The sequence below is a fragment of the Parambassis ranga genome, chromosome 1 (genome assembly GCF_900634625.1).
Source record: "Parambassis ranga chromosome 1, fParRan2.1, whole genome shotgun sequence".
NCBI lineage: Eukaryota > Metazoa > Chordata > Actinopteri > Ambassidae > Parambassis > Parambassis ranga.
The window spans coordinates 23,025,002-23,035,114 of NC_041022.1; positions in this window are offsets into that span (position 1 = coordinate 23,025,002).

Genomic DNA, 10,113 nt, shown 5'->3' on the forward strand with positions numbered 1-10,113 from the left:
GGAGAGGTTAGAGGGTGAGAGGGAAACTGCTCAGTGGATCATGTTTGTGCCCCCCGACAACGTAGGCCTAGAGCAGCATAGCTGTGCTACACACTAGGTCTAAGGCTAACTGTACGCCTTACTAAACAGAAAAGTTTTAAGTCTAGTCTTAAAGGTGGAGGCAGTGTCTGCCTCTCGGACCCAGATTGGTAACTGGTTCCATAATAGCGGTGCCTGATAGCTGAAAGCTCGTCCTCCCATTATACTTTTATGAATCCTAGGAACTACTAGTAAGCCTGCACTCAGAGATCTGAGTGTCCTATTAGGAACATATGGTACAATCAGGTCCTGCAGATACAATGGAGCAAGTCCATGAAGAGCCTTGTAGGTTAGAAGAAGGATCTTGAAGTGTATTCTTGAGTCCACTGGGAGCCAGTGAAGAGACGCTAGGACAGGAGAGATATGATCCCTTTGGCTGCTTCCTGTCAGAACTCTAGCTGCTGCGTTCTGGATCAGCTGCAGACTGTTGATGGAGTAATGTGGACATCCTGACAATAAAGAGTTGCAGTAGTCCAGTCTTGAAGTGACAAAAGCATGGATGAGCTTTTCAGCATCACTCTGAGAGAGGATGCTCCTGATCTTAGTAATATTACGCAGGTGAAAGAAAGCGGTCCTGGAGACCTGCTTAATATGAGAGACAAACGACATGTCTTGATCAAAGATAACTCCAAGGTTCCTCACAGTCGTACTGGAGGCCAGAGTAATTCCATCCAGGGAGAAAGTATTATCTGATAAACTAGTTCTGAGATGTTTCGGTCCAAAAACAATGACCTCAGTCTTGTCCGAGTTTAATAGTAAAAAGTTGGAGGACATCCAGTCCTTTATGTCCTTTAGACACGCCTGTAGTCTGACTAGCGGCTCCGTTTCTTCAGGCTTCATGGATAAATACAGCTGGGTATCATCAGCATAACAATGAAAGTTTATGCCGTGCTTCTGGATGATGTTTCCTAGAGGGAGCATGTAGAGGGTGAACAGGATCGGTCCGAGCACAGAACCCTGTGGAACACCGTGGTTAACCCTTGTACCTGTGGAAGACACATCGTTAGTGTGAACAAAATGAAATCTGTCAGATAAATATGATTTAAACCAGCGCAGTGCTGTTCCTGTAATCCTGATCTCGTGTTCCAATCTGTGTAGCAGGATGCGATGGTCTACGGTGTCGAAGGCAGCACTGAGATCCAGTAGAACGAGTACAGAGACGAGACCCCGGTCCGATGCCATGAGGAGGTCATTGGTGACTTTAAGCAGTGCTGTTTCTGTGCTGTGATGGGCTCTGAATCCAGACTGGAAAGCATCAAACAGACTGTTACTACACAGGTGGTGACTTACAACAGCTCTTTCGAGTAGTTTGGAGATAAAGGTGAGGTTGGAGATCGGTCTGTAGTTTCCTAGGACGTCCGGGTCCAGTGAAGGTTTTTTAAGTATCGGAATGATCACAGCAGTTTTAAAAGCCTGTGGTACATATCCTGTTCCCAGAGACAAGTTGATCTGTCCTAATATAGAGTCTCCGATCAGAGGAATAGCATCCTTGAGGAGCTGTGAAGGGATCGGATCCAGAAGACAGGTAGTAGGTTTAGACTTGCTGATGCTGGTGGTCAGCTCAGGGAGGCCGATGGGCGCGAAGCAGTCCAGAGTTAGATCAGGATCCGTTTCCAGAAGTGGCGGTGTATCCTCAGCGGTCACAGAGAGATTGTGGTTGATTTGTCCTCTAATAGTGGTGATTTTATCAGTGAAGAAGCTCATGAAGTCTTCACTACTAAGAGCTGCAGGAATGCGAGGCTCCACACAGCTGTGGCTCTTTGTCAGCCTGGCCACGGCGTTAAAGAGAAAGCGCGGGTTGTTCTTGTTTTCTTCTATTAGTGATGAATAGTAGGCTGATTACATGCCCTAAAACGTAATTTGTAACGTATTCCGTTACATTACTCAGTCTGAGTAACGTATTCTGAATACTTGGATTATTCACACAGTGAAGTGATTGAATGCAACACTCAGCCCCTGCTTAGTACAAAGGACGCTATAAAACATTCAATAACCTGTCCAGACTGTTCCAGCTGACTGCATCACATCAATGTTATTCTATTGAAAGAAACTGAAAAAAAAGGTAACGATGACAGAATAATATATTTTTTAAACAAAGCAAAGTCATTTTACACACACAGAAACAGTGTTTGAATACGTACATCAAACAGATTCGTGTATAAAACCAACTGACTGCAGCCACACCTTCTTACTTAAATGTTAATCAGCCTCCGTTTTGGACGGGGTTAGCTAGCAGCTAACAGCTAACTAGTTCACTCCTTCAAGTGATGCTAACAGTGTACCAGCATCATGACTGAGGAGCATTAAGCACGCAGCGCTTCATCCTCATCCCCAGACTCTGTCCCCCGCAGCTGGAGCTTTCTGGCCAGTTTGCTGACATGAACCCAAAATGTTAGCTTTGATCAAAGATGTTGTATTGGCGGTAAGAGCTCTCACTCCTGACTTATCACTGTCATACACACGTATATGACCACACAATGAGACCAGACACAAGACATCTGCTGTAAATAAGATCTTTGTTGTAAGAAGGAGAGTGTTTGGAAGTGACAGCAGCTTCAACTTTGTGCTTTAAATGTTGATGATGTTTCACTTTCATTTGAATCACTGACTGTGATTTCATGTCAGAATATGTTTTTGTCTTAGAAGCAGTGAAATGAGCTCCTAACCACTAAACTCCTGTAAAAACTGGACTGGTGGATCTTATTGTTCTGTGTAAGTGCCATTATTATAGTTTATTTCATTAAGTTGTAATTTATGCAGACTTTGATTTAGAAATACATTTGATTTGCCTTTTGAATTTTGAGCCACCTGTGTTTTGGTTGTCACGTGGCTTCTGTAGTAGAAACCACAAGTGTGCTTTTGTTTACCTTGAAAACCTGCATCTACTGTCTAACCATTCTACCCCAGATTTGGGGGCTTTTTCATGCACCCAAAAAATAAAAGCCATATAACACTGTACTAACCATGTAAAAAATATATTACATATACATATACATATTGCATATCAAATTAAACAGGAGAAACTTTACTACAAGCACATATAAGCCATATTTACACACATCAAACATAACTTCAACACCATGCAAGTCAATTATCACTCATCAAAATAAAATTCTCATATCAAAGGCGACACATTTGCCACATTATTATTGCTAGCTCTGTGATATTTCAAGTCACACAAACAAACAAGGTGTAATATGAAAGCTGAGACTTTACCAATTGACACTGTTACAGTTGTTTTGCTATATCATAAATATTTGGTAAATTAGAATATAAAGAATATAAAAGTTTTCTTCGTCTTTCTTCTGTAAATTTGCAATAATCAGTCATATTTGAAGGCAATAAATGCTTGGGTCAGATAAACCAACATGTCTGTGTTTATTTAAGACTAAAAATATTAGGATTAGACATTTATTATGTTTGTGGAGGACTTTTTTGCAGGAGAATGTATCAACGGTTGTTTAGCATAAAATGCATTTTCTTCCATGTGGCTGGTCATTGGTGAGTCTACCTGTCAAATCTATTGGTTCTGACCTTTTGATAGAGGTGTCAATCATCCTAATCAACCCGTCTATTGTGAAGTTATGAGCCTGCATATTTGACAAGGTATTAGCTTAGCATTAGGTGGGCGTGTCCTATCTGCTTTATACATCTGGTATAACCTATAGATGTGTAATAATGTATGTATACAAGTAAAAACTGATGTAAATAGAAGTGATGGACACCAATAGTGACTTAAAACTGAAAGTTTGGTTCATTAAATTTTAAGCCTGAACATTTACGTCACCACGAGCGGCCCCGCAAGTTGCATTACCATGGCAACGTGACGACGCTTCCGTCCAGAGCAACTGCTAACCGACGTTAGCTTTCACTGTCTTTCAATCCAGTCATTCTCAAAAATGAAATAACCACATGCTCACTTCAACAAATGTCTCCACGTTACTTCTACACGCCCCATTTCCCGTCATTTCATAAGGAAACGCTGTCGCACACAGTCATATCAAGCACCTTTGCATTAGAAAACTTTTATCGATCAAATAAATGTGTATGTCGACATAGATGGTCGTGTTGGGCCGGTTCGTTTGTGTTAAATAATAATATAATAGTGATCGTTACCTAAAAAGGTTTATTAAGGGCCAAATCGCTTAGAGAAATGCGTGAATTGTCAGAGCGGCATGACTGTAATCAAATCGGCTCATTCATTTCTATTGGCGCTCATTTCGTCCCTACGAAAATGCCCCGCATTGACTTTCTATGTTTCTAAGTTTTCTGTGGTGCCTGCACGTAATTTCACTACTTTTCGTGTCAGTGCCACGTAATTCAGTGTTAACCATCCGTGTGTATGTCACATATTTCTGCGAGATCAGGTTGTCCATTATATATGAGCCAGCAGAAATGTGTGTGTATGAACATTTCTACAACTCCTGAATGGTTAATGCCACACTTGTCCAAACACTTGAATGAAAGCAGAAAGTCTGGACTTCACTCACATCTTGACTTCATTTCAGTCAAGACGTTTCATTTCAGCTTCAATGTACACCACAGCAGCATCTTAACCGGCTCAATGTATCCTGGAAACTAAACAAACTGCCAACATAAAGTGTCCAGAGAAAAGCTGTGTGTCCTCCTGTCTGTACCAGATATTCAAAGTCCAACATAATATTCCAAAATACAGGCTGCTATGTCAAAAACATTCTCACATGATATAATTATATAAATAAATCAGCAAAATACTGCAAAAAGATCCGCAAGAACAAAGAACAGAGGGCCAAAAGGAACAAACTCAGCAGAGGCTGCAGGAGGACTTCTCTGGCCTACAGAGCTCAGCTCTGGTCCTCTGGTTCAAAACCTTGGTCCTCCACTCACTGTGATCCTTTGATGTACCAAGTGTAGTTTTGGTGGCTACACATGTGTTCAGAAACTGTTCTGTTGTAGCAGCTGAGCTTTACTCCAATCCACTGTCACCACAAACACTCAGTTCTTCTTCTTCCTCTGCCTCTTCTTCTTCTGTGGTGTTTTATGGCAGCTGACATCCATACAGTGACATTTCTGCCTCCTCCTGTCTTTAGTCAGACTGTTTCTCTTACAGTCTGTAGAGAGAAGCTAACATTGTTGCACTGATCAACCTCAACTACACACCTGTGTGAGCCACACCATCATTCTAACAGTTACGTTGTTACTTTGAGTGACAGCAAAGCAGTGAGCCACCTGCTGGTGATCAGCTGCATGTACCAGAAGCAGACAAAGATTTCTAATATGATGTTAAAGGTGTCACAGAGGAGGATCCAGCTGTCTGACATCTGAGTCTTCTGTCAACATCAGACACATCACAGTTTGATTAGTTTTTTACATCACACACAGCAGTATAAATAATACCAAGTAGACATTACACACTCCATCAAACACACACACACTGCTCACTTATAACAGGGATAAGTAAAGTTCTTTACAATAAATTTTGTTATTATTATCACTTCACACATGTCACAGTATATATGGCAGTGAGTTAAAGGTGGAATATGTAGTCAGAATTAATACCAAATATTGACACTTTTTGTTTCCATTTACTGTACAACATGATTCAATTCAATGTTATTTATATGAAAAACTATGTGTAGTGTTTCTATGTGTTGTAGCTGACATGTTGTTCAGGTGAACACTAGATATACTAGATGGAAGCTGCAGCAGGATTGACTGATGACTGATCACAGGTGTGAACGATTGACGAGTGGAGCAGGAGCAGCTGCCCATGCTCCAGAGAGACAAACAGCAGCAGCACTCTGTGACCAGAAGCAGAGAACCAAAGTTCTCAAATTTGGCCCCTGATCCAGATCAGTACTTTGGAGGCCTTACATTCAATCATTGACCGATTCAACCCATTCAAACAACAAAAGATTCAACTCATTGAGGATATTACTGGAAACCTTCAAAAATTTCAAAATATTATAATATTAAAAAATAAAACTAGCTCTAAAACGCTGTCAGCACACGTTCTCGGTGGCTATGTCTGAGTGTTGTTACAACACTTGAGTTTTGCTGTGTGAGACGATTGTTTGTTTTTGAGGACGGCTTTTACAGAAGTCTGCCCATGTTAAGTTGTGACTGTCACTAGTTAACATGGGCGCGTTAACCTCATTGTGTAAATGTGAGCGACTGACAGAATCAAGAACATATATTTGGGTAAAGCTGCATTTAGCTCCTTTATAGGGCAACATGGAATATGATAACTCTTGTCACATTGTTGTGGTTGCCTTTGAGTGATCCTTACAATACCAGTGTGGCTGTGACACACAGTGCTGCTTACGTTTTGAATGATGGCTGTAGTTAAGTGGCCCGATCAAAAAGGCCAGAGTTACATTTCACATGTTTCACATCAAATCCAATCAACCTAACGGTGTCCATCTGGTGTATTCTTCACTACAGGTGAGCTTCACTGTAAAAAAACGCTGCTTTGTTTTCGTTTATTTTGCTTTTAAAGAGTGTCATCTGCCCATGATAAGTTGTGAGTGTCACTGGTTAACATGGCCCTCTTAACCACATCACTCGTGTGTTGAACGGCCAACAGAATGAAGGAGATATGTGCAGGTAAAGCGACGTGAGACAGCAGCTTGTTGGTGGTGCAGAGAATAAGACGGGGGTGTTAGTAATCATGTTGCTGTTATGCAGAGTTTAAAATCTTGCTTTGGGATTTATTCATATATGTGACCCTTTTGTTTTATAAGCACGTTTTGCATTATTCTCTTGCATGGTATTAACAGGAAGGTTGTTTTTATTTAACGTGGATTATTATATCTTGCAACATTTGACAGCAACACAGCATAGGAGTCGTTTCGGAATGTGTTGAATATGCGAAGGCCAACACCAAGCACATCTGGTTATATGAATCTTAAACAAATATCATGGTATTCACTCCTCGCTATCATCCTCGAACAGTTTCATCACAACCAACCACACTCCCACTACAGTCACACCACAGCACCTATCACATTTCTCCCCCACCATGCAGCAGGAGGTCGAAAGTATTATCCGTAAATCAAAACCCTCTACATGCCCACTGGACCCCCTTCCCTCCTCCCTCCTGAAAACCCACTCTATCAGCCCACATATTACAAGGATCATCAACCCCTCCCTTCAAACTGGCCATGTCCCACCATCCCTTAAAACTGCTCTCATCAGGCCTCACCTCAAAAAACCCACTCTAGACCCTGAAGTTCTTTTTTAATTACAGACCAATCTCCAACCTTCCATTCCTCTCCAAGATCCTAGAAAAAGCTTTCTCTGTTCAATTACACAATCACCTCAAGACACAAAATATATATGAAAAATTACAATCTGGATTTCAAACATCACACAGCACAGAAACTGCACTAATTAGAATCACTAATGATCTGTTAATGGCCTCTGACTCTGGACCCATCTCTTCTCATCCTTCTCGACCTCACTGCTGCATTCGACACTGTTGACCACCACATCCTCCTCCATCGTCTTCAGCAGGACATTGGACTCAATAACACCGCTCTCCACTGGTTTCACTCATAACTCACAGGGTGGACTGAGTTTGTAGCCCTGGGGGCTGCAAAATCCCAGCCCCATACTGTGACCAATGGGGTCCCCCAGGGCTCTCATTCCATTGCTATGCTGATGACACACAACTGTACATTAAGGTCACCCCCTCCTCCGCCCCATCTGTCAATATCACATGCCTCTCCTCCTGCCTAGAGGAGATAAAAGTGTGGATGAGTCAAAACTTCCTACAGCTGAAGAGCTCCAAAACCGCAGCCATTCAAATCGGCAACTCCCACCAGTCGCTCCTCCCCCATCACCTCCATATCATTCTGTGGCCACTACATCCCCCTCAGCCCCTCCGTTACAAACCTGGGAGTCAAATTTGATCCCCAGCTCACCTTTGAAACCACCATTAACCAAACATGCAAAACCTCCTTCTTCCACCTCCGTAACATTGCCAAACTCCGTCCCTCCCTTTCACACCCAGCTGCAGAGAAGCTTGTCCATGCTTTTGTTGCCTCCAGGTTTGACTACAGCAACACACTCCTCATTGGGATTCCAGGCAGGACCTTACAAAAGCTACAGTATGTACGACACAGTGCGGCCAGGCTCCTGATGAGGGTGCGGAAACATGAACACATCACCCCCATTCTGCAAACACTCCATTGGCTCCCCATACATTCCCGTATAAAATACAAACTCCTCCTCCACACTCACCTCTGTCTCCACGGTAGTGCCCCTGATTATCTCAGGGAACTCCTCACTCCACACACAAACCATAGGGCGGCCGACCCGGTCAGGCAACAATCACAAATTGCACTCACCTGAAAAGTATGGGCGACAGGGCCTTTGCGGCCGCTGCTCCCCATCTGTGGAACGCCCTGCCAGACCACCTCAGAGCTCCACAGATGGTGGACACTTTTAAAAAAGGCCTAAAGACCTTCCTTTTCCATTAAGTCTATTCTGGCTTATTTCTGTTCTTTCTTCCTTTATTCTTTTATCTCCTATTTATTGATTAGTTTTATACTACTGCCTTGCTGATTTTATGTAGCACTTTGAGATTTGTTGACAAATGTAAGTGCATTACAAATAAAATGTTTTATTATTATTATTATTATTATTATATCACCAGACAACATGGTCACCAATTAAACCGCAACACCGGAAACACCCCAAATACGGGATTGTTGGGTGTTATGTTTTATTGATTCCACATTTGTAGAAGAAAAACACACAAGTTGAGAAATCACCAGCAAACAAATAAGTTGCACCTCGGACTCAGGAAGTGTGTGTTGGTTATTTCTCAACTATTGCAGTGACACTTATTCTGTAGATATAAACCCAACTCTGCCTCATGGTGACTTTGTACCTTGAGGACTGCAGTGTTGGCCAAAATAGAGAAGTTGCTTCTAGTTCACTTTGTTGGAGCAGAGGACAGTTTTTGAGTAGAACGAAATGGCACACTGTGTAAAATGTGCATCACTATTTCTTATATGCCTCTACCATAAAAATACAGAATGTAACGTCTATGGCCAAGATTAGAGGGCAGGACCTGAAAGCACCACTTTTAAAACCTCAGTTAAAAAAATACTACTGGTTACATTTATGTGGAGGTCAACCTTCTCTCTGACCTGTCGTTCATTGTGTTGGTGTAATTTAGGTATTCCTGGCACATACATCTTGTACTCAGACCATGTGGTGAATGAGAGGAGCATGACGTGAGTCAGACAATAGAAGGTTTACTCATACAACACTCAAGTCTACTTCCTCTGGAAGAATGACGGAGGCCCCAGCGATCACCATTTTGAAATGTGTTTGTAGAGATAGGAGCTTTTTGGCATCACCATTCAGAGATACAGGAACATAAACATTGTATATTTATATAACACTTTTTTTCTACCTACGACTGGTGAGTAACTTAGGGTTCTGTGTGTCTTGTTCAGGGATGTATGCAGCATGCAGCCAGGATAGGGAATCGAACTGCCAACCTTGTGTTTAGCGGACAACCATTCTTCATATTTTTAAAAAACATCTCTTTATTTATACTTATTTTAACTGCTAGTGGAACATTTATTTCAACAGCTAGGAGGGCCTTCCTGCAAGTGGCCACCAGACTGTATAACTCCTCCCCTTTCTGTAGGGAGAAGAGCTAGATGATCATATCATGCATCACTGTCATTCCCTCCACTGGTCTCTATTTGTATCCATGCATCATATATTGTGCTCATACTGCGTACTGTACTCTGATTTGGATTTTTAGTGACACTTATACTGTTATACTCTATGCATTTAATGTAACTTGATACCCTCTGGCACAAGAATTTCCTTCGAGATTAATAAAGTTTTATCTTATCTTAACATAACCCACCATGACTTTGCAGTGAATGGAGGCAGGAGCCAAATGTAGACAACAGAGAGCAAAACGATCCAACAAAAGGTGAGCTTTATTACACAAAAAAAGTCCAACCAGGAAAATAACACACATATTCAAGATAACAGAAAACCAGTCTAGAAACCACCTGTAAATAT